Below are 24,381 nucleotides of genomic sequence, written 5' to 3'. Positions count from 1 at the left end.
TATCTATCTATCTATCTATCTATCTATCTATCTATCTATCTATCTATCTATCTATCTATCTATCTATCTATCCATCTGTCTGTTATGTGCTTTTTTTGTGTTTTAGGGGCTTAAGCAGTGTAAGTTTGCCTGTAATTCCCTGTATATTCTAAGAAAGCCTGTACACTTCCATCCTCCTGCCTCAACCTCCTGAGTGCTGGGATTACAAGTATGTGTAACCATATTCATCTCTGACAAAACTTTATAATGCAGAAAATCCTGGAGTTGGGACATAGAGGCAGGGAAGAGTCCTATCAGGCAGGTACACAAGGAAAGAACACGCTAAGCATCGTGTATCATGTGCAAATACATTGGACTTGAGATAACTTGACAATTTGAGGATCATTGCTAATTCAGGATAATTGGGATGTAAGATACTTGTGGTGAATTGATAGGAGGTGAGGTAGAGACAGTAGTTAGGGGTCACTTCATGAAGGATTTTCTTAGACAAATAAATATGATTGAATTTCATCCTGTTGGCAACTGGCATGTATTAATTAAGCAAGGCAATGTATGCATCACCTGTTAGTAATGTCTAGTAAGTATTTCCATTCCTCATCCCAGTACATTTCATGGTCTAGTTTGCAGTGTTTACACTTGGTGATTTGCTTTGATCAGCTAAATATGAGTGAGAAATATATGTTACCTCTGGCCAGACGCTTTAAGATAATGTACTGTTTTCTTTCTGTGGTGGCCACTGGCAATGTTCCAGAAAATAGCTATTCATCAACTTCAGTTTTTCAGTCTGGATTCCCCAGGGTCAAAAAATGCCTAGTGGAGTTTAGCGAAGATCTGCAGCGCAGGGGAAGGGAGAGACAAACAGCTGAATTTGGTGAGATTTCAGGTCATTTGTTGCTGCAGATTGCTTCTCCGTGTTAGGATTACAGTTTTGCATGATCATTCTGGAAGAAGTGTTGCAGACAGACTCAAGCAAGCAAATGAAAAGGCAACGCACCTCATAATGTGTGCTTCGGTAAGAGCCGTGGTCCCAGCTGTAGTCTATTTTGTTACTTATACCTCTTTGGCCGAGGAGTCATCTGCTGTCTTCAAGGAAGTTGTTTTCAAAGGCCAGTGACATCTATTAAAATTAGCCAACTCTGGTATTCACTTATACAGTTATCTATACACAGTGACAAAAACTGAATGAAAAAAGTTGAGAGAGAGAGAGAGAGAGAGAGAGAGATCACAAAGACATTTGAATCATGAATCTCTGTAAGTTTCCTTATGCCTTTCAGATTCCCCTATTATTGACCCTTTCTTATGACTTTTTTTCCTTTACTCTTACAGAGGTTTCATTCCAGGGTCTTTCCAGTGAGGGCAGTTATTGGCATTGGATCATCCTTGCTCTGAAATATTTTACCTGTATTTCTGGTGAGAACCTACTCTCTTGAGACCTTATTTTCCTACCCTTAATTATAACTAGTAACTATGATAGTTTCATTTGACTTGTGGAATTACTGTGAGAATTAAAATACATAACCCAAGAAATACGTTATATACTGTTTGAAGTACAGGGAGTCCTCTTTAAGAAGCCCCGTCCATAATCATCATCAATCATGCTGACACTTGCAATGCATTCTCGTGAGGCTCTCACTTCTTAGTATGCTTAAATGCAAGGGCATCAGTTTCCAACAGTGATTCCAACAGATATTCTCTCCAGTTACCAAACACTTCCCCCTGAAGTCATGTAACATTTTTCCTTATCTGATTTCAAAAATCAAGTCTCTCATACAGGAATACTAAACTTGAATAAAATGATATATCGAACCAGAGACTCGAACAAATGTGTCTTTCTATTTCCTGGTGAGTCTGATCTTTGAATATTTTGTCTAAATATTTATGTGGCTAATTGAAAAGAAGTAGAATTTCATCATAGGTGAGTGCTTGCCATAAATGATGCATAAAGCAGCTTAGAATGCTGTACTGAGATGAATTTTAAGGTGCTTCATCAATTTTAATGGCTGAAATGGGTACAGTGAGGCCCTATGAATTGCAACTGTCAACCCCAAAGCTGGTTAAATATCAGCTCATTCAAAATCCCTGGGCTGTAGCTCAGTAGTGCACTGCCCAGCCCTCTACCACACGAGGGCGCTCTCTCCACCAGCTGTGTGTTTGATATTTCCATTAATGTTCTTTTTCTTATAAAATGCAAACTTCATATTTTCGTGAAGCATTTATAAATTTTTCAGATAAAGATTCCTGACCCTCCAAATTCAAATAATTGAGCATATGCTTCATGTCAGCCAATTATATGCATTGAAGAAATTGGAAAAGTTAGAGATTCTTGGATAAAAAAAATAAAACATTCTAGAATGATTTATGGTCATTAACTCCTAGGTAATGGTAAATGTGGCTTCATGTTTTCTATAAGTTATAAAGCATAGAAAATGTGTAAAATCAGAAAAAAAGCCAATTATTTGGGAGAAGTCTGTCTCTGTTGAAATCTAATTTTGAAAGCTTACAAATTGCAGATGTGTCATTTGTTTGGATTTTACTTAATGATATTTAGTATAACTCAGAGCACAGGCTATCATCTCTCAAGGACTATGCAAACAGTCAAAATGTATCCAGCTTCTGCAGGATTTCCACTGAAAAGGGCATGGACTAATGAGTTGTTGAAGACAGCACAGAGCACATGACATATTCCAGGGATGAGTGTCTAGTATTAGGAAATTAGATGTGACATGAGAAACCAATGAAGGCACTCACAAATGAGAACAGGCCACCTTGTCTGCCAATGAGAGAAAGCCAAAGGAAACAAAGCCAGAAGGGAAAGTCAGAAACCAAGCCAACTCAAACCACGCCACTGCCTTCCTCAACCTCCCACCCGGGGCAATGGCATCATCAGTGCACCAGAGCTGAAAAGGCTTGGCCACAGGCCAGCCATCTGTGTGCCCAGAGGCAAAACTGAACTCCAGTTTTACCAGTTATTTTAAAGGCTTGCTAATTTCAAGGGTCAGGTTTTTTTTTTTTTTCCCATTTTCCCATCAATGTTTTCTACTTATCACCCACTCAGTGATACAGGAATGTTTCTCAGAGAAACATGATTTAATTTTCGGTAGATCTTTTATTATAACTCTGCAGACTTTGGATATCAAAGCTTTGAGTATAAATGAGTGGTATCCATCATTGAAAACAAACCTTTAAACATTTGCTTAAATGAACAAATGCTAAGCATAGATCTCAGGAGGTTATAGGTGACATGTGGATAGACTGCTTTGTGAAAGGTCCCTTTTATTGTTAAGGTGACATCCAGAGACAAGACACAGAAGCCCAGGGATATGAAGAGGGTGAGCACATGATATCAGAAAGGGGACAGAATTATAAACCTGTGATCCCCAAAGCCAGCTTTAGACAATTTGTAATTATTTCTGGTATTATTGACAACTTCCAAGGCTGTATTGTTTAATTGTTGGAACTGAAGAACAACCTTCCCGAGGTAGGGGAAACCTCACTGTAAATGAGAAAGAAAGAGAGAACAAGCTTAAATGATCATGTCTAGATTAGTACCTGAAGTGTGTGGAATGTTTTTAGAAAATATCAAGATTATAATGAAGGTAATTAGTTATCTGTGGAACTGTTGTTATTATACTAGCTAAAGGAATGACTTATTTAATTTTTTTAGCCTGAGTAGAACTGGGTTTCAAAGTTGATGGAACTGTCTTTGAAACTACCTAGCACTGAGTTGAAGTGGTTCTCTATATTCTCTGCTCTGCCACCCTGTTTCCAGTGCCTAGGTGTGAAGGCTGACTCACATATTTCTGGAGTTCCACTGGGTGCTTTGCTTCCTTTCTCCGAGAAAAGCCACTGATAATAATAGAGCCACCACAGAGGCTGTACAAATTGACATGAGACAGCACATCATTTAGATATATTTAAGGTGAATATTCATTTTTTACTTATGAAATTTAGTAACATATTTGAAGGGTGTTGAGGATTTTCTGATATTATGTTTTCTGTTGTATTTGTTAGCGAGGAACAACTTGTCCTTTCTTTAAAACCTGAAGATGACAGTCCTTTTTCTTTGATCTTGGGAACTGTTCATTTCTTTGAGAAAGATTCAGCTCACTTAGTTTTATGTCCCTTTAAAAACATCCTGTGGCCAGTCTCTAATAGGAAGACATCTTCCAGAATAATTTCACAGCCTAATTATTTCTGTTTTGAAAATTTCTTAACTTCTTTCTACTCCATTTTGTTGAAAAAAAAAGTTGTACAATCAAGAACTGGAATGGTATAAAGAAGAAATCTGGTTGAAGCAAATACAATTGTGTCTGCTAGTATATATAATTGAGAGAATCAGGACAAAGTGATTTCCCCTCCAAACATCCAATTACCTTATTTTACTTGTGGGAAAATGATATTCTTTTCTTGGAGTAAAACTCCACCAATATGTAAAATGCCATAAGGATAACTAAAAAGTCAGGCTTCCAGAAGCAACACTGAAAGACTTTGGGAATATACACTTGATCTTAGCCAAAAGGCCGCGAAGCGATGACTTTGGGAATATTTAAGATTGTTTAGATTGATAAAAGACTTGAGAGATAGAGATAGAGATAGAGGTAGAGATAGAGATAGAGAGATAGATAGAGAGAGAGAGAGAGAGAGAGAGAGAGAGAGAGAGAGAGAGAAATATATACCACTATTACTTTATTAACACATTGTCCCTCTGCCTCGGACAGGCTCCAGCTAACTGGGAGATCACAGTTAAGCTGGGAAACTGTTGGGTTTGGGCTGGTGGAATGGGAGCAGAGGCAGAGAATTCTCTGTGCAGTTTGTCCAGCATTGATACTTCCGTGGATGTTTTTTAGTGATAGAGCCAGGAAGGAGTCTCACTTTTCCACACAGAAAGAGGGCTGTTGGATTGCATTCAGCCTTTCCTCTGAACATGCCATTATCAGCCCTGAAGTAAGGTTTAAAAAAAATGACCATATGAAGAAGGGTGGTCCACCCAAAGAGGATCCCCTGTTCAAGAAAAGGCTGATTTGGCAGCCAAAATTTTGAGGTGCATCCTATTACAGGAATTGAATGAAAATATGGGTCTCCTAAGTGACTTCAGTGAAGTGACTGGGTCTAGGGGTGATGTAAGAACAATTATGTATTAGTATAAGGAAGAAAAATGCACAGTGATCTTACCCCAAGTACGCACCTTTTAGCACAAGTGTAGTGTCTTATCAGCATTCAGTGCAAAGAGTTGAAAATATTTTCTCAAAGGGCAGAGAACTGAAATCTTTCATGAGTCTAAATTTGGTTGTTTGGCTGAATTCCCTGGGCTGTGACTTATGGAGCACAGAAGAGAAAATGAACCAGTTATAGAAAGGGAACACTGGGTATTTATAGCCATGTATCAAAGCCTTCTTGTGGAATTGCATATTTTGGGTAGTCAGGAAATGGGATTTACTTGGGAAGCAATCATCAGAAAGAAAAGAAGTGGATTGATAATTAAATCAAGCCAATGAGAGATTGGTAAGATAAGTTATAGAAACATACACACACTCCTCAGGAAAGGTCACAGTAGTGACCTTGACAGCACCCAGGAGCACAGAGAAGGTAAGAGACTAGGGGCTAAAGAGAAGGAAATTTACAGTGAGAAAACACTGCTAGTGAAGATGTCTCTTTGATTAAATGTGTCCGTGAAAGCCAAACTAAACACGTTTAAAGGAAAACAAGCATGTTAAAGACTTTGTAATTTGCATGGTAAGCTTTGTTTTGTGAGAACCTGGCATGTTCAAAGGGTGCTGAGTTAAATACACCAAAATCAAAATTTAGAGAGAGTTATACAAGTTTTGTGCTCAAGTTTTCCCAAGAGGTGTTTGTACTAACACACAGAGTAGAGGATTTTTGTAGTGTGGAAGGTGCATGCCTTTTTGGTTTCTCTCCATTGTTCTTTGCTTCTTTTGTTTCTTGAGTCACAGTCTTGCTATGAAGCCCGGGTCCTCTGACCTCATGCTGGCCTCAAGCTTACATAGAATTTCTTGCTTCAACTCTTCTAAGTGTTGGGATTACATACTACTTGTATTTTTCTTGTATAATTAAATTATACTTATCTTTCTTTTATATACTTACCTATTTCTGTAAGGAAGAAATAATGTTTGAGGGTTTGGAGAAAGTCATATAACCAATCCACTCAGCTTTCTCCTTGTACTATACTTCATTTAGTAGATACAACATTTTCTTTTCATTTTGCTCTGATTGCCATTGACTACTTAAAAACATACTGGTATGGTGACTGGGATTATATGAAAAGAAAAGACTATATTTGGGGGTATTGGGGCATAGAATATAAAGGTGAGAAAAGGTGAGAAGTTGGAGAGCGTCATGAACGGTACAGCTGAGGATGCAATCAGAAATCTGCTGTTTTCAATGGCAAAGTTTCCATTAATACTGAAGTCAGGGCATCTTAGGGAGGTCACTTCTACAGCAATAGACAAGTAGGTTGGAGAAGGAGGTTGTCCAGGATGAACTGAGTGGCTAAAAATGAGAATTAGAACAGAGGTTCCTTTCAAGGAGCTAACTGCCTAGGCCAGCTGGGATGCTGAAGGAAGGTATGGAAAAAAAGGCTCATGGACCTATAGCACAGACAGGACTGCATTATTCATGCAGTCTATTACATTTCACTATTCTCAGGAGTTGTGGCTTGGGGATTTGATGGCAGTTAGGTCAGAAAGATTCTTAATAAAATATAAGATCCCAGATGATCTTAGTGTGGAAGCATAGGAAGCATTGTGATCGTTTGCATTTCTAGAGGCATGCTGCCAGTTTTCACGTAATGCTGGGACAGAGTTCACCAACAGCAAGTCTGAATGGAACTGATGCAGAACATAGGCCTGAGATATACTTTTACTTGACAGTAATGGCCACCATCTTTCCAGAACAACCCTATATTTGCACAATTTTCAAATAAATCTCTTCCCTCTGATGCACCGAAAGGAGCCAGAAAATGCAAATGTACTCTAAAGTATGTCAGTAGTCCCTGGTAAAGCCTTGTGCCAGGCTCTATTGAAGCACTATACTCTCTTCTTCAGCACTTGTTTTATTTACATCTTGTTTTATCTTTTTTCCCTCTGTATAATTCTGCTGTACTGTAATCTGACTGAGAACAATTATTTTTCTATTGTTGACGCCTCAGTTCCTACTCCACGGAATAACTCCTGTAGCAGATATAATAACTCCTGTAGCAGATATAAGAGAACTAAAGGCTGCTTGTTAATGACTACATTTGGAGTAGTGTAGAAGCAACTGTTTTATTCATTAAGAAACATAGAACCAATGCAAAGATGAAAGCCCAAGAGCCTTACCCTTCACTCTGCAGCTATCCTCTTCAGCCTATAGGCTTAGCGTATCTGACAGACTCATTTATGAAGTAGGATGTACACAAGGTCAACAATTCAACCTCACATTGGGTGAGAGCAGTCCATGTACCAGAAACACCTGAATTCCACTAGTGTCCTGTCATGATTCAGGATTTTAAATTCTGGAAATTGTTGATAATGTTGATTTTTTTTTTTGTACCTCCTTTGTGGTTTGGAGTAATCACAGTCTGATAAATGTCTGTCTCTCGGAACTATGAACGTTCTTTCCTAGAAGAGAAAATCTTCACAGCAATTTCTCTCCACCATTTGTCTTGCCAAATTTTTCCAAACTGACCTTTGCCAATGCTTTTTTGTAACACCATGGTCCTGGCAATTCTTCTCTGAACCAGCAGCAGTAAACCTTTTGTCCCAGGTTGCAACATCATTGCAGTCACCAACATGAAGAGAAGTAGCCAGCAACATGGAGCAGCAGCCTCTGCCTCCATGGTCCCACCACCGTTTGTGGCTGGGCCTGGGTCGAAGCTTTTCCTTAGCAAGCCTCCTAGGCCACCCTCAAACTTGGGATCCTCCTGCCTCTGCCTCCTTCAGCAAATCCAACTGGCGTGCACCACCACAACCAGCCGAGAGTAGCTGGGGTCTGAGCAGGGACCCGCAAGCAGCTTTGTCATGAATTCATACCACCATCGTTGGGCGCCAGATGTAGCAGGAATCTTAGAGAGTCTCATTAATAAAATCAAACCTGAGGCCAGTTATTAGGGTGAAATGCTGGATGGTCAGAGAGACAGAACAAGTCACAGCTAACCTCACCTGGCCAACTTCTTAGCTGATCTTGTTTCCTTAGACTGGAAGCTTCTGTGTCCTCATCTCTCAGCTGAACTGCTGTTCGAAAGCCTGAAGCTTAACCAGCTAAAAGCTTAACCAGCCAAATGCTTCTAGTTTCTGCTCTTCACACCTTATATACCTTTCTGCTTTCTACCACCACTCCCTGGGATTAAAGACTCGCTTTCTGGGATTAAAGGCGTGTGTCACTATGACTGGCCGTTTCCAATGTGGCCTGGAACTCACAGAGATCCAGAGGGATTTTTGCCTCTGGAATGCTAGGATTAAAGGTGTGAGTGCCACCATTTTCTAGCCTTTGTATCTAGTGGCTGTTCTGTCTCTGACCCCAGATAAGTTTATTTGGGTGCACAATATTTTGGGGAACACAATACCACCACAGAGTAGAGCTCAGAGAACAGCAATGTGATGTCTTATTCCATTGAATATATTCCTCAGCCTAGGCTCTGCCATTTTGGGTGTTTCATTCTTCAGAAAATGAGGAGCTACCTTAAAATGAGTGGTTAATGGTGTGATATCAGGTATGATACATGTGTGGTAAGGCAATGAAGACATAGAAATTAGGTGAGATAAGCCAAAATATAACAGCATATAGCTTTGGCTGTTATATGTAGGCTCCAGAGAAATTGAATAAAATGAAGCAAAACATTCAATGCTTGCAAGAGATTTATTAGTAAAAGCAAAGAAATTCCAATTTCAAGCCACTATTCTTCTCTACTGTTACACTTGATGTGGCTCACAGTCACATCACAGTTGAAACAACCTCAGGAAAGGAAAACACTGAGTTAAACTTTGATTTGCTAAAAAAGGACCATGTTTCAAAGGTTTGCACCTGAAAATTTAAAAAATAATATATTAGTGACTCAAAATATAAGCGACCAGTTTGACTGATTTCAATTGTTTTCCCTCCAGGCTCCCTCCAGACACAGTGTGGTGTGTGGTGTAAAGTGTAAGGGCCTTGCTTTCTCCATCATGCTTTCAGACTTCTTTTCAGGCCGTGGAGGCTCATTATGTTTTCCATTCCTGGTTATGGCAGTCAAGATTGTTCCTTCTCTCTCTTCACCCTTGTCTTGAAATTTTGAGGTCATATGTACTAGAGGGAGCACATGAGTGAGAGTCATGTGTCAGATACATATGGATATGATCTAGTGTGAGGAAGAAATAGTATTCAAAGAACATTAATATTTTTGAGATAACTTGTTTCCATAGCATGATTATATAGTGACTGTTGACTTATTATCTAAATGGGGTCAGTCATCATACAAACATATGCAGAATTCTTTAACATCAAGACTAACAACCACATTTTTCCCAACAAGTATGTCATTGTTATGCTACTTTAGAATATCATAGTGCTTTTTATTACACTTCTTTTTATTACAAATACATTACCTCAATTTTCATTCCACAGTTTTAACATTGTGAAGTATATTCTTGGAACTATCAATGATCATCAAACATTGTAACCAGTGTTAGTAAGTTCTCTATCACCCACAACCAATGTAATTCCAGGCAAATTAGTCATTTGTGTTTTAGTTTACTCATCAATAAAATAATACAGAACACACAAAATTAATGCTTATCTTGACATAAGACTTTGAAAAAGAGTTTATGTAGATGCATGGGAAATAGAAATCAATATTTGCTTTTGAAAATTTATTTCTGCTGAGGTAATACTGATTTGGTATATTTATGGGTACATAAGTATTCTAAACCTGGAAATTGTTTTTCATATGCTAATAAGCTAAGACAAACATGAATATTATGCCCTCTTTAAAATTTTCATTTTAAAATGATTCATTGAAGAAATGTTCCTTTAAAAAAATCTTGAATCAATAACACTCACATTTATTACTTGATTATTTGGTGTTGCTTAATCTTATATATTACTCAGACAAACACCATTCTTTTTTTTTTTAATTTTTTTTTGTTTTTTTTGAGACAGGGTTTCTCTGTGTAGCTTTTGCGCCTTTCCTGGAACTCACTTGGTAGCCCAGGCTGGCCTTGAACTCAAAGAGATCCACCTGCCTCTGCCTCCCGAGTGCTGGGATTAAAGGCATGCGCCACCACCGCCCGGCACAAACACCATTCTTAAAGTACTATTATTTCTACTTGAAAGATGTGGGAATAAAATCACACCAATAAACAACAATTAGCTTGGGCTATCCTGTTACTAAGTATTGATCTTTAGGTATTGAACATTGTAGTCTAACAACTGAAATTACCTTGTTTTCTTACACAGGAGGTGTAAAATACAGAATTTCTTCATCACTACCATAGTCTGGAAGATCTTGTAAATTGTCTCCTGGAGGCACCCGTTGGGAATAATCGTCATCCTGAAAGTTAATGTTATCTAAATGCTAAGGATGAAAAAGATAAATGAGAAATGAAGTGCTTGTGTTAATAATGAGGTCAGCATTCTGACAGCCTCACTGGTTTCTGGTCCGGAAGGGGTTTCTGGGTAAATACATTTCCAGAAATGTTGCTACCCATTATTGCTAACCTGAGAATGAGGCTAAATTTATTTATAGAACCTCTGGCTTACTCAGATGTCTTTGTATAGTCCTTGGGGGCATTTGGAGACCTCCTAAAAGTTCTCACCTTGTGCTTTTCCAGAAGTCAGCAGGTGATGAAGGTGACATATGAAGATATGATGAGGAATGAATTAACGCGGGGGACATACCTCTTCTCCTACTGGAGCATCTTTCAACTTTGGGGACATACTTCTTCCCGTACTGGAGCATCTTTCAACTTTTTGGGACATAACTCTTTCCCTACTGGAGTATCTTTCAACTTCTCTGATATCATCCCAGAATATCCCATCACATTAGATACTCATTAAATCATAATTATATGATATGGTTGTTAAAATAATTCTTCAACAGAAATATCTTCTCCATATGAGAAAATTCATTAATTAACAGTGCAGCTAAGATTTAGAGAACCCACACAATAGTTTTAAGATCATGTCTAGACTCTTTGTACTTTTTATTGTATTTTATAATAACTACATAGCTTTATTTGGGGGTATATATTTATTTTTGTGGAGGAATATAATTTCTTGTACAAGTTGGAACAAAGATGATGTGATAGTGGACATCATCTGACTGGGTCACACAGCAAAGACAGGTCCAGCAGTTTGAAATCTAAGTGAGATATTTCGAACTGCATGCACCACTGGCCCTTTAACCAGTTTAAAAAATATACCTTTTTTTTTTTTAACATTTCAAACAAAGAAAAAAAACCTTCAAATAAACAGGTAAAAATTAGCACTTATTACTTAATTTTATATATTCTTGTTTATTCTTCAAACTTTAAATTACCAGTATTTATGTGATATATATTCTGTCTGGGCACAGCTCAATCACAAATGAAGAACATAGCCCGAAGGCATACAGCCTTGGGGGCTCAGGCAAGAGGATGGGAAATTGAGACCAGACTGGGTTCTATAGTGGAACAGTACTTTAAATAAACAAGCACAAATCTACTCTCTAATTTTATAATTATATATTTAAAATGAATGATGATACATATGATACTTAATTAACAAAGTTTTTTTTTTTTCCGGTAGTCATAGTGATTACAACAAATTTAGTAAATGATTAGGGGAATTAAGAAATGCATTTCAGGCCGGGCAGTGGTGGCACACGCCTTTAATCCCAGCACTCGGGAGGCAGAGCCAGGTGGATCTCTGTGAGTTCGAGGTCAGCCTGGTCTACCAAGTGAGTTCCAGGAAAGGTGCAAAGCAACACAAAAAGAAATGCATTTCAGATGTGGTAGAAAAAAATCAGCAAAAGTCTTATTTAAATGTTAAAATATTAAATGATTACCTTTTCACTGGATGGATCCCAGGCATTTGGGATATTTTCCCACTGAACCAATGACAGAAAGAGAGTTAGTTGTTTAAATTAAAAAAAAAAATATTTTAGAATGTTCTCTATAACAATCCATGATTATATTCAAAATAATTGTGGACAGAATCCTATAGTTGCAACACTGAATTTCATAACTTACCTAATTGTATAGTCATTTTCAATTAGATTATCCCTCATATCACACAAAATAGCATTTTATAGAATCATTTTTAATTTCTGGCTTGGATTAAGATATTTTACCTAACACATATATGGATACACACACACACACACACACATATGTTTTATATGACTATATAAAAACATTTCTATTTTATTGAGTACTAAACTATTTAAGCCCATAGCAAAAATAGTTTTTCCAGGTTAATTTGCAAATTCCTCAAATATGGCCTATGGTTATATTAAATTAATTTGTCAACCCTGTTGTATTATATATTAAGTTTAAATTTAACCATATATAAAATTTACAATCTCAAAACTCTACTATGTATAGACAATACCATTTATTATTTTAAATTAAGATATAATTACATAATTTACCCCATCCCGTTTCCTCCCATTGGTCCTTTCCATACCCTACCTTGCTCTTTCTCAGATTCATGTCTTCTTATTCTTTGTTTTATGTGTTTGTGTGTGTGTTGATTCTGTTTAGTGTTGCTTGTATGAAAGTGCCATTTAAATGCATACAAAATAACAAGGGCGACTGAAGCAGGTGTACACACTAAGTTCACAATGGGTAACATTTTGAGTGGGATGCAGTGGTCTTAGTTAACTTGGGGAAAACTTCAGCAGGCTTGATAATAGTTTCTTTTATTGTCAAGGACCCAAGTTTCTGTGGCAAGACATTTTCACTAGTAAAATTATAAATTTGGGGTAAATGGAGTACTTATATTTAAATATGCAAGGCAACTTGCTGTTATTTACAATTATTGAGTTTATAATTTAATACACAGTCTAACCATAATGTCATTATTGTCTAGAATCCTTTTTATAAAGCAAGGGAAACCCAGAGTTTTTTATTTACTTACTGTTCCTTCCATCACCACATTCAAAACACACATAAAAACCAGGAATTTCATTGTCAATTTCTATGAAGAAAAAATGATAATATATTTATTAAATATTAAGTATCATCATTGGAAGAACTCATCTTCTTCCAAACGAACAGTAGTAAAACAAGGAAGGAAAATTTTCTCTTTGTACAAGATATTTTATGTAGATTTTTCATTGTTTCATAATCCTCCCAATGAGAGAAGACCAGGTGACTTGACGAGGAACACATCCCTACAAGCACTATGTTGTCTGGAGGGGTCATTGATTCACCTCAGTCTTATGTTTGAGCACTTAGAGCAATAACTGCATCTATCCATGCAGAATGACATTTTTTCTTTTGCAAGTTGTTGATACTCCATTTCTCCAGTATGTGCCAATTCTTTGAGTATTGCTACCACTCATTGCTACCTACCCTTCCCTTATACACATTCACGGTCTTGTATCACATTGGCTTCAGTGACCTAAAAGGTGGATTCATCATTTTCCTGATGGTTAGGCATCAAACTCCCACCCAAGGAGTGAAGGGGTGCTTGAAATGATCACTATCTCTCCTGTACACTCTCCAAATAGTCTGTCAAATCATTATTTAATTTTACTCCCAGAATTTGCCTCTAGAAGCTGTGTATGCTTGGAAACTCAGATTCCTACAAACTAGCCCCTAAATATGTGGGGATGTATAAAATGCCCAGCTTTAGTTTCAGTGAGAATATATCTTAATCTGATTGGTTGGAACATTCTATTTTTGTTGTTGTTGTTGTTGTTGTTGTTTGTTTGTTTTTCGAGACAGGGCTTTTCTGTGTAGCTTTGCGCCTTTCCTGGAACTCGCTTTGGAGACCAGGCTGGCCTCGAACTCACAGAGATCCGCCTGCCTCTGCCTCCCGAGGCTGGAATTAAAGGCGTGCGCTACCACCGCCTGGAGGAACATTCTATATTTTTTTTTAAATGATTTAGCATTTTAATATTTTAAACACTGATTAATTTTGTTGATAGTTTTATCCATGAACACAATATATTCTGACCAGCCTCCCTTCTTTTACCTCCTTCCCAGTGCCTACCAGCCATTCCCCTGAGTTACTCAGCCCCTCCCCAGACTCATGGCTTTTGGTTTTGTTTCATGACCCCGTTAGTTTAGTCATCTGTGTGACTATTGGAATGGAATTATGCCCTGGATCCTGGTAGGGTTATCAGTGGGTACGTATATGAAGGCAATAGTTTCCCATTGCCATGAATATGTCCATAACAGTTTTTTTTTTTAATTGTACAAGGTTACCTAAGTTCGAGGTTTGGAAAATTTTTTAGGAAAATAATACGCTACCCCAAATGATCATGTTCTATCTAACATTGTCTATTTATATACCATGCTGGTTTGAAATAAGGAAGTTGCAACTCATGTCCAACTCTGTATACCATCATCCTAAATAACCACTAATTAGGCCACTTAAGACTATATTTGCAATGCAAACCATGAAAATAACATCTCACAAAGTTATGCTGCCAATAAAGATTCTTAAAATATGTAATTTTTCTTCAGACACTGTTTTTTTAAATTAGGTTCCAGCTCTTTTTTCTTTATGGAACAAATTTGATTATATTCAAATTTGAATGTTTTCCCCACTTAGTGTTTTTGATATTTAAAATGCCTTTACGCTACAATTTGGCATTGAAAAGGGATTTTTTTTTACATAGAAAAGCACCAAAAATACCTCAGAATATTTTATAGGATTATAGGATTCATATTTAAACCTTGGAACAACTTAATTGAACATCTATCTATCTGTCTATCTATCTATCTATCTATCTATCTATCTATCTATCTATCTATCTATCTATCTATTTATCATCTATCTATCTTTTAAATATCTTCTATCATCTATTTATCTACCAATAATCAACTTATCTATGTATCTATCTATCATCTATCTATTATGTATCTCTATCCTCTATCTATATATCTGTCATCTGTCAGTTCATCTGTTTCTCTACCCATTTTGAACTTAAGTTAATGATACATCAGGTGAAATGTTAGTACTATGCCATTAATGTCCTTCTTTATCCTTGAATACTGACACTCTCAGTGAAAACTGGATAAAGTAAATAAAATTTTACTTTTCTTAAGTCACCTAATATTGTCAGCAACAACCATTCTGACCCCCTCCAGAAGCCTAAAAGAATCTTTTAAAATAAATATTTTCATATGTAGATTGGGTAAATTTCAGTGATAATTAGTAACAGTGTTTGCCAGGTAAAAAATTTCTTGGTCTAATAATTGTTCAGTTTTGGTGACTTTATTGTGTCAAGTAAAATGATACATGAAAATAAAATAATGCTATTAATTCACTGTTTATATTCTTTTCAGATGTTAGAACTTCAGACAGTCTTGAAGTTAAGTAACCATTACAACTTCTACCATTTAAAAATACATCATGGCATCCCTGACAGCTTATGTTCTGAGTTCATTTTCTTAAGTCTTTACTTGTGTATTAAGTAATTTCTGATATACTTATATTGAAATAAACATACTGTTCTAAGGCATCTCAATTTTCAGTTTCCATGTGGTAAGTCATTTTTCCCTCCTGAAGAAAAAAAATAAAACAGACACAGTGAGTCGTTTTTAATAGTGTTACCTTATTTCCAAGCTTTGAGATGGGCAGATGGTTCCCAATGTGAGCTGAGATTCAGTCTCACAGCTATTTAAACTTTTTTCCTACTTAACTTGTATCTGTTATCTTACTGATGCCAATCTTTTCATTCAAGCATTTCCAGAACTGCCCAATATCTAGCTGTTTCCCTGATCTGTATCTACCGCAGGGCATTTGATCTTTTTCTGTTATGAAGTACAATCAAATCAAATCTAGGCTGAAATGTAAGTAGAAGGTTCAGAGGCAAACTCAATGCTTTTTTTTCTACAAAAAGTGAAATGCATTCTTAGTAAAATTGTAGTTGTTTTTTCTCATTTGCAAATGATCTTTTAATAACATCTGATTTGTACATTTGATTTCGTGTCCTTTTTATAATGGAAACAAGAAGTAATGGTGCACTTACAGGATCTTAAAATAAAATAATTAGATCAGATGCAATTGTGCATGATTGCTTTGAGTTTTATATTAAAAAAAGATAGTAATTGGGTATATGATGTTCAGTGACAGAAAACAGGGAGCAATTTAAGAATTTATAGCAAAGGTTCAAGAATAAGGCCCGAGTCATGATGGTATCAATGTAAGCATGCTTATAGACCATTAAATTTTTGAAAGTTTGAAACTTTAGCTCACTGGATTTATTGAAAATCAGATATATAATTTTAGAAGAAAAGGAACCAAGAATAACATCCAGTGTTTAAATATTCATTTAAGCATTTTTTTTATTCATTTTACATACCAACCACAGATCCCTTCTCATCCCTCCTCCCGCTTTCCCTCAACCTTCTCCCTCACCCCCATCCCTCCCTCCAAATGAATAAGGCCTCCCATGGGGAGTCAGCAAAGCCTGGTACATTCAGTTGAGGCAGGACCAAGCCCCTCCTCACTGCATCAAGGCTTTGCAAGGTGTCCCAACATAGGTAATAGGCTCCAGAAAGCTAGTTTATGCACCAGGGATAGATCCTTATCCCACTCCCAGGGCTCCTCAAACAAACCAAGCTACACAACTGTCTCCTGTATGTAGAGGACCTAGTTTGGTCCCATCAGGTTCCACAGCTGTTGGTAGGAATTAGTCTACCTCAAGACCCAATGGTACCACTCTTGGGCATATACCCAAGGAATGCTCAATCGTACCACAGGGACACATGCTCAACTATGTTCATAGCATCATTATTCATAATAGCCAGAACCTGAAAACAACCTAGATGCCCCTCAACTGAAGAATGGATAAAGAAAATGTGGTACATGTACACAATGGAATACTACTCAGCAGAGAAAAACAATGACATCACGAAATTTGCAGGCAAATGGATGGAACTAAAAAATATCATCCTGAGTGAGGTAACCTAGACTCAGAAGGACAAACATGGTATGTACTCACTCATAAGTGGATACTAGCTGTAAAGCAAAGGATAACCTCACAACAACCCACCACTCTAGAGAAGCTAGCTAGCAAAGAAGACACAAAGAGGGATGCATGGGTCACCCTGGTAAGGGGAAATAGATGAGATCTCCATGAGTAAACTGGGGGCAAGAGGTGGGCAATGGAGAATAGGGGATGAGAACATAGGAAAATGGGATGGTTGAGCTGGAACAGGGAGGGAGGGGGAATGCAATGAAAGATATAATGATACAGAGAAACATCACAGGGATAGAGAGAAACCTGGTGCTAGGGAAGTTCCCAGGAATCCCCAAGGATGACCCCAGCTTGGACTACTAGAAATAGTGGAGAGGGTACCTGAACTGAACTGGCTTGCCCCAGAGATCAGATCTGTGAATACCCTAACTGTCATCACAGAGCTTTTCTCCAGTGACTGACGGAAGCAGACACAGAGATCCACAGCCAAACACCAGGCAGAGCTCCAGGAGTCCAGTCAAAGAGAGTGAAGAGGGATTCTATGAGCAAGTGCAACAGGATCATGATGGGGAAACCTGCAGAGAGGACCAAACAAACTACTGGGAAATCATGAAAGCTGGATCAATGGCTGTGGAGCCTGCATGGGACTGGACTAAGCCCTCTGCATGGTAAGACAATTGTGTAGCTTGATCTGCTTGGGAGGCCCCCTGGCAGTAGAATTAGAATCCATCCCTGGTGCATGAGTGGGCTTTTTGGAGCTGCCTACCTATGATGGGACACCTCATGCAGCCTTGAGGCAGGGGAAGTGCTTGGAATTGCCTCTACTGGATGTACCTCCGCATGGGAGGCCTTGCCTTCTTGTGGGAGAGAGTGGGGTGAGTTGGGATGGGGAAGAGGGAAGAAGGGGATCTTTCATTGGTGTGTAAAATGAATGGAAACATTTTCTTAATTAAAAAAGAAAAAAGTAAAATAATGAATGTACGAATGAATCACGCTTGAGACCATTTTTACTTGTGTTAGAAACCCAGAAGTTTCTGTGAATCAGAGTCTTATTCCCCTATGGATAAATCAAGCCTCGAGGATGTCAAATTTAACAGATTGTCCTTTAATATGAGCAACTTGGCCTAATTATAGGATTGTTGTGTTGTAGCTTACCAATGGATATGAAAACTGCTATTGGATGTAATATACATCTTATGGTATTATTGTAAGGTAAATCAAACTGTATTTACTGATGCATTGATTTTGTGCAGCAGAAAAATGTTAATGGAAAACTAATTTTCCATTTAAACTACTAAAATCATGGATAGCATGTGGTGGTATTGTGTTCCCTGAAATATTGTGCACGCTAATAAACTTATCTGGGGTCAGAGAACAGGACAGCCACAATATTAAATACAGAGGATAGGCAGTGGTAGCCCACACCTTTAATCCTTGCATTCCAGAGTCAGAAATCCCTCTGGATCCCTGTGTGTTCAAGGATACAGCCAAGCATGGTGACTCATGCCTTTAATCCCAGGGAGTGATGGCAGAAAGCAGAAAGATATATAAGGCATGAGGACCAGAAACTAGAAGCCTTTGGTTGGTTAAGCAATTAAGTTTCTGAGCAGCAGTTCAGCTGAGATCCATTTGGATGAGGGCTTAGAAGCTTCCAGTCTGAGGAAACAGGATTGGCTGAGGTTTTGGCGAAGTGAGGTAGCTGTGGCTTGTTCTGCTTCTCCGTTCTTTCAGTGTTCACCCCCATACTTGGCTCCAGATTTGTTTTTATTAAGAACTCTTAAGATTGATGCTACAATAGCATAAGGAGTTTGTTATACACACAGTCAAAACGTCTGTGTTTTGTGGTGAAAGATTCTTGATGAAAAATATGCTTTTTTAAAATTAATAACCCATCTCATTTAGGTCAACACTAAAACCACACTGAAGGAGTGCACTCAAATCCTGAGACTGGAAGTTATTTCAGTCTGCTCTACCACAGCTTTCCCTCAGGTCACATGGCAGCTTGCCTAAATTATCCTAGCAGATTAAGGAATCTAATGATTCTAATGATCCCCTTCATGATGAATTCATTCTCTCCACTTTCTTCCATGTCTGTTGGTGGTATATATATTGCTACCAATATGTATCACTATGGTACTTTATCATAGTTTGATTGTATTTCTCTACAGTTAGCCTGTAAAGTTTTAGAAGAGGTAGCCTTGGTTTCTGAATGTCATATATTAATAATTAATAGTGTCATATATTAATGTAGTATATGTTTATTCTATAGCTGATAAATAATTTAAAATTTATTTGTATTATTACTTAAAATGACAGTTTGAGCATTAATTTTTTTACTTTTTCAAATTTTCTCAATTTCTGTAAATTCTAATATCTGATGTGGTCACCAGAGTTGTTCATTATATATTGGAGGAAGCATTTGTCACATCTAAATGTTTAGCTTTACCCCCCAGTGAGAATTTTTTTAATTCAAAGGTTTTTTAAAATTTTTTTGTTTTATACATCTTTGCACTTTGGCATTCCTAAGTGCATACTCTTCTGCCTGGTGCCTTTGCCATTGAAAAATGGACATGACCCTGTTTTCTTTTTCCATATTTCCCCCTCTACACTACAGTAGAATTCCTCATAACAAGTAATACTTCTCTATCTTTTATGAGTTGCCTATGTTTTTTTCCACTGACTTTTTCAAGCAACACAGAAAGCCTAGATTCTTGTATTTCTCCTTACATTACAGCATTGGTTTGTCTTAATAATTATCAAATATTATTTATTTTTTCTTCTAAATGTCTTTCCTAGTATTTGTTGTTGTTGTTAATGAGAACAGTCCTTTATTTATACTTGCTTAGAAATGAGAAGAAACATCCAGTTACATGTAAAGGTCTTCAGCCACACAGGAAGGATTAAGTAACAGCATCCAGAGGGATCACCACTTAGCTAATAAAATGATTCTGAAAATATTTTAAAACATAGAGAAGTATTTATAACCTGGGAATTGAAAATGTAGATTTTGTAAGGCTTTGTCTGTACATGGGGGTGGGGTGGGGTCCCTGAACTTACAGAAATGTAAATGTTAAGATATTATTATGGTATAATAGTGGCAGGAATGTGTGGGGGGCAACCAACTGCTTTATGATGGAATTGAGACTTATCTTGCTTAATGGATAGAGCATCAAATTACCTTCTAGATGATACTTTATACTTACAGATAAATAAGGTAACTTCTTAGCTTTTATCAGAGAAGCTTCCTTTTTGTGATGCAGAGGCTAATACAGACTTACAATTGGCCAAATTGTGGAGAATACATGGCTATGGAACTCTCAACCCTGAGACATTTCACACACGCACACGCACACGCACACCAAGAAACAACACAGAGAAGAAAGGGGTGGAAAGAGTGTAGGAGACAATGTGGATGACAGTTGTCAATCAGTGTCTTCTGGACCTGACAGGGCTGTTGCACTCATGACCTCAGGGCGGCTGCGGTTGCCTGAGAAAGACTTGACCCTGCTCCTTGCCGCATTCTTGAGAACTTGGAAGTCCATCCGGCCACTGGCTTACTCACACTCAAGGGGGTGCAGCACGTTTGGGGAAGGCTGGGATGTGGAAATCAGTCTTTAAACCGAGAAGTCTCTCCAGGTGCCCATGTGGAGCTTGTCCTGCATATTGGATTTCTGGATTTCCAACAACTGATATTTTAAAGCGGAATGCTTAGAAGTTAAGTCTTTAAACTCCTTCATAAACATCTCCTTGACTTTTCCCATCTCATCCCTCAGTTTCTGTTTTTCTTCCTCCTCCCATCTATCAACTAATTGCTGAAAGTCCTCTTTGGTTTTCAGCGCTTCCTGGTCTTCAGAGGTCCTGACTGTGTGGGTGTGCTGGGTGGCCTCTAGCTGAGCCTTGGTGAACCACAGCTGCTCCTTCAACATGTCGATCTCCTTCTGCAGCTTGTCATTCTGTGCCTTGGTACTTCTCCCAAGACAAGAATCTGCAGGGTGACGGCGATGAATGTGGCTCTGTAGAAAGGCTTGGCTCATAAAGGCTTTGTCACAAAAACGGCACTGGTAATGGCTGGCTTTGGCCTGGCCCATCATCAGCTGCTGGGCAGACAACACCTTCTTCCCGTGCCTACACTCCTGCCTGAGCAGTCTGATCTCCTCAGCCTGCTTAGTGAGTAGCTGTTTGTTCTGCTCACAGCCCCTCAGACTGAGGCGCAACCGTGCTTCCGCTGCGTTCAGCTGTGAGGCGAGGAACTCCTGGGAATGCATCAGGTACTCGATTGTGAGTTGCGCCAGGCGGGTGAGCTTCAACAGCAGTGGGTCCACCCCCAACTGGCAACGCGGGCACTTCTCGTCCTCCAGCTTGCAGAAGGTGATGTTCATGATGTTCTCCTGAAGTGTCAGGATATCCCTAGCTCCTACCACCTTGTCCACATCAATGGCGCCCAGCCGCCTCCAGTCCACATTCTCTATACGGGGTCGGAATTGGAAGGAGGGCAGAGATCCAGATGCCGAGCTGGGGGTGACAAAGAGCCCGGAAGATGTTCCTTCCCTTGGAGCATCATACCTCTCCAGGCTGTCGGACTGAGGGTAGCAGATGTGTTTCTGGAAGGGCATTCTTGAAAGCCACCCGTCAGTCTATCGTCTGTCTATCTTCTTGCTGGAGGAGCAGGGCAGTCTCTCCTACCTGGTTGGGCCATCTGTAGTCCCACACCACCACACCCAGTGTGAGAAGGTGAAGACCTGGGTCCCTGCTGCAGCGGTTGCGGCCGAAGACCTAGATGTCCAGGACGTTGCTATGGCAGCGCTCAGCCTCATCTTGGAGCTCAAGGCCTGTTGGCTCACGAGCATTCTGACTGCACCCACCGACCTTACAAATGGCGAGTGCAGCATTCTGGAGAACTTAAGTCTTACAGCGACTCGCAGGCCATATGATTCTTGTTTTGAGAGTCTTTTGGGGGGTGGGGTTGCCAGTGGTTTCCGTAGAGATCAAGGAGCCAAAAAAAACCCCAGGCATTCCTTAATCCACCAGGGAGGATTGGAACAATTGTGCGCTCTCTCCCCTTTTCCTTTCTTCTGGCATTTCTGTGGATTTTGGGCTCCATCCACTGTGCTGGCAGGATTAGAGAGAACAAGTGGTCCTTGACCTCTGGAGTATTATCAGAACTTAACACAGTAGGAGAAAAAAGACTGTGCCCAGCAGATGCGTGAATAAAGAACGATTGACTGAATTAGGCGCCTAGTTAAGATAATAATGGCTCTAGGCCCATATCCCTCCTATTTTCTCTGGCTGGGGGCTGTTCTAGGGACAAGCCCTCGCTCTGGGCCATAAGGCTATGAACTGTTGTATTTATTTGTATGTCACTAGCCAACCAAGACTTTCTAACTGGGGTTCCCAGTTTCAGTCTCTTCTAGCCCACAATACTCTGTCTCTGTATCAATCGTCATAAAACTAGTACTTTGATACCATCATTCTCTGCCCTAAAAGTCCTTCTCGGTTGCCCAGTGCAGCAGTTTGAGCAGTCATTTATACCCTGGGGACACTGAACTTTTAGATTTTTTCCAAAATGTTGTTTAAATTCTTGCAATAAGCTTCAATTTTCTCAGCATTTGGCCATAGACAGGCCATTCTTTAATGCTAAAAAATTTTACAGATTTAGGGCTGGAGAGAAAGCTCAGTGGTTAAGAGCGTTCCTTGGTCGCTTTTCTCGAGGCCTGGGTTTGGATTCCTGCTTGGTGACTTTCGACCTTCTGGAACTCAAGTTCTGTCGCCCTCTTCTGGCTGGAGCGTGGAGCACATGGAGCGCAGAGAAGCGTGCAGGCAAACACCCCTACACATAAAATACTTTTTTCTTTTCTTCTTTTTCTTTTTTCTACATAAAATATTTTTTAAAGTTAAGATTTACGAGCAAAATCTTCTATCTTCATAGAATTTTCAATGTTTCACTTCAAGATAGGATGTTATTTTTCCAGAAATTAATTTGATACAATTTTTATCTCCTCTTTGTCATGTTGTGTGTCCATGTTCCTTCCCTCCCCCACCCCTCGCCAGCCCACCCCCCTCCATACTTCTCTTGGCAGTCATGGGTTCCTTTGTAGCCCAGGCTGGCCTCAAACTCAGACTCCTCTTGCATCTGCCTTCCCAATGCTGGGATGATGTGGCCTGTGCCACGAGGCTAGCTTCATTTTTTCGTACTGTATAAAGTCCATCTCAGCCATGAATGCACTTTAGAGAACTGAGTTGTACTATCTGCCTGTGATAAGATGGGACAAGAAGTTAACTCAGGAAATCCCCCTCTTAGACATGGTGTGAGGCGTGTGATCGCCAGAGGCTTGGACCTCAACAGAACTAAGAAGCTGACTTCTTACTCACCCCAAATAATGAGTAAAATGCTGTTTAACATATCACATGCTGAAGGCCAAATGCATGATTTTAGCTTAATTAAGTGAGATTAAAGATCTAGTGAGTGGAATTATATTCTCCCAGATTCCCCCCCACCCCCCTTAAGAATTCATTGGAGTAGCCAGTGAAGTAAGGGAGCAACATGTAGTGACATCAAGGTATGTAGAAAAGGGAGGGTTTTGTAATTATTGGCACACTAGCCTTACCTGAAAGCAAGTTGATCAGCATCCTGAAGACTTTTTGTTATTAAATTACATTAATTTATTATTAAATTAAATCAGAACAAATGCAAAAGGCTCCATTGAGTATTTGTGTCTTCAGATAATTTAATGCCTTTAAAGAGATAGGTTTTACATTTAATTATAATCAATAATATTAATTGGTTGATTGAGATATTCTTTCTTATGTTTTTTTTTTCCTTTTCAGCTTTCTTGGGGTCTGACTCACAAAAATGTCTATTTTCAAAGTGTATAATGGCATTAGATATGTGTGTGTGTGTGTACACATATGCATATACATGCATACACATAAATACACACAGAGTAAAAAGATAACCGCTCTCAAGTAAAGTGACATATTCACATTACCTGGAACAGTTGCATTTGGGGGACTGACTATCCTTAAAGTAGACCCTCTCCATACGTTTCTAGTACATAAGACGTTAATACCTGGTCATCCAGCTGCAGTCTTGTCCCCAGAACATTTTATCTTCCAACTGACTATCAACACCCTCTGAACACTCCTATTCTGGTCTCTACAAAATAAGTCCTGGGGCTTCAGCCTTCCAAACGGGAAGTGGACTTTGACAGCCCAAGGATGGAAAGCGAACTTCTAGCATTACTGGAGAAAAGCATGGCTACAACATTTATTTGCAG

General features: G+C 38.8%; 1 long non-coding RNA gene and 1 pseudogene across 2 annotated transcripts; both read right to left on the bottom strand.

Annotated features, from left to right (window-relative positions):
- Positions 1-10,389: 10,389 nt before the first annotated feature.
- Positions 10,390-15,881, bottom strand: LOC143267639 (uncharacterized). Its single transcript, XR_013042982.1, has 4 exons — positions 15,739-15,881; positions 13,090-13,149; positions 12,017-12,058; positions 10,390-10,546 (listed from the first exon to the last, which is right to left on the bottom strand). It is a non-coding gene; the product is annotated as an uncharacterized LOC143267639 (long non-coding RNA).
- A 4,024-nt stretch (positions 15,882-19,905) lies between these two features.
- On the bottom strand, positions 19,906-24,061 carry LOC102915415 (cilium assembly protein DZIP1 pseudogene; annotated as a pseudogene). The gene has a single exon (XR_013042981.1). The product of XR_013042981.1 is annotated as a cilium assembly protein DZIP1 pseudogene (transcript).
- Positions 24,062-24,381: the final 320 nt, after the last annotated feature.

This window comes from Peromyscus maniculatus, chromosome 10 (genome assembly GCF_049852395.1).
Source record: "Peromyscus maniculatus bairdii isolate BWxNUB_F1_BW_parent chromosome 10, HU_Pman_BW_mat_3.1, whole genome shotgun sequence".
Lineage (NCBI taxonomy): Eukaryota > Metazoa > Chordata > Mammalia > Rodentia > Cricetidae > Peromyscus > Peromyscus maniculatus.
The sequence above is the reverse complement of the archived record's forward strand: the minus strand, read 5'-3'. Positions and strand labels throughout refer to the sequence as shown.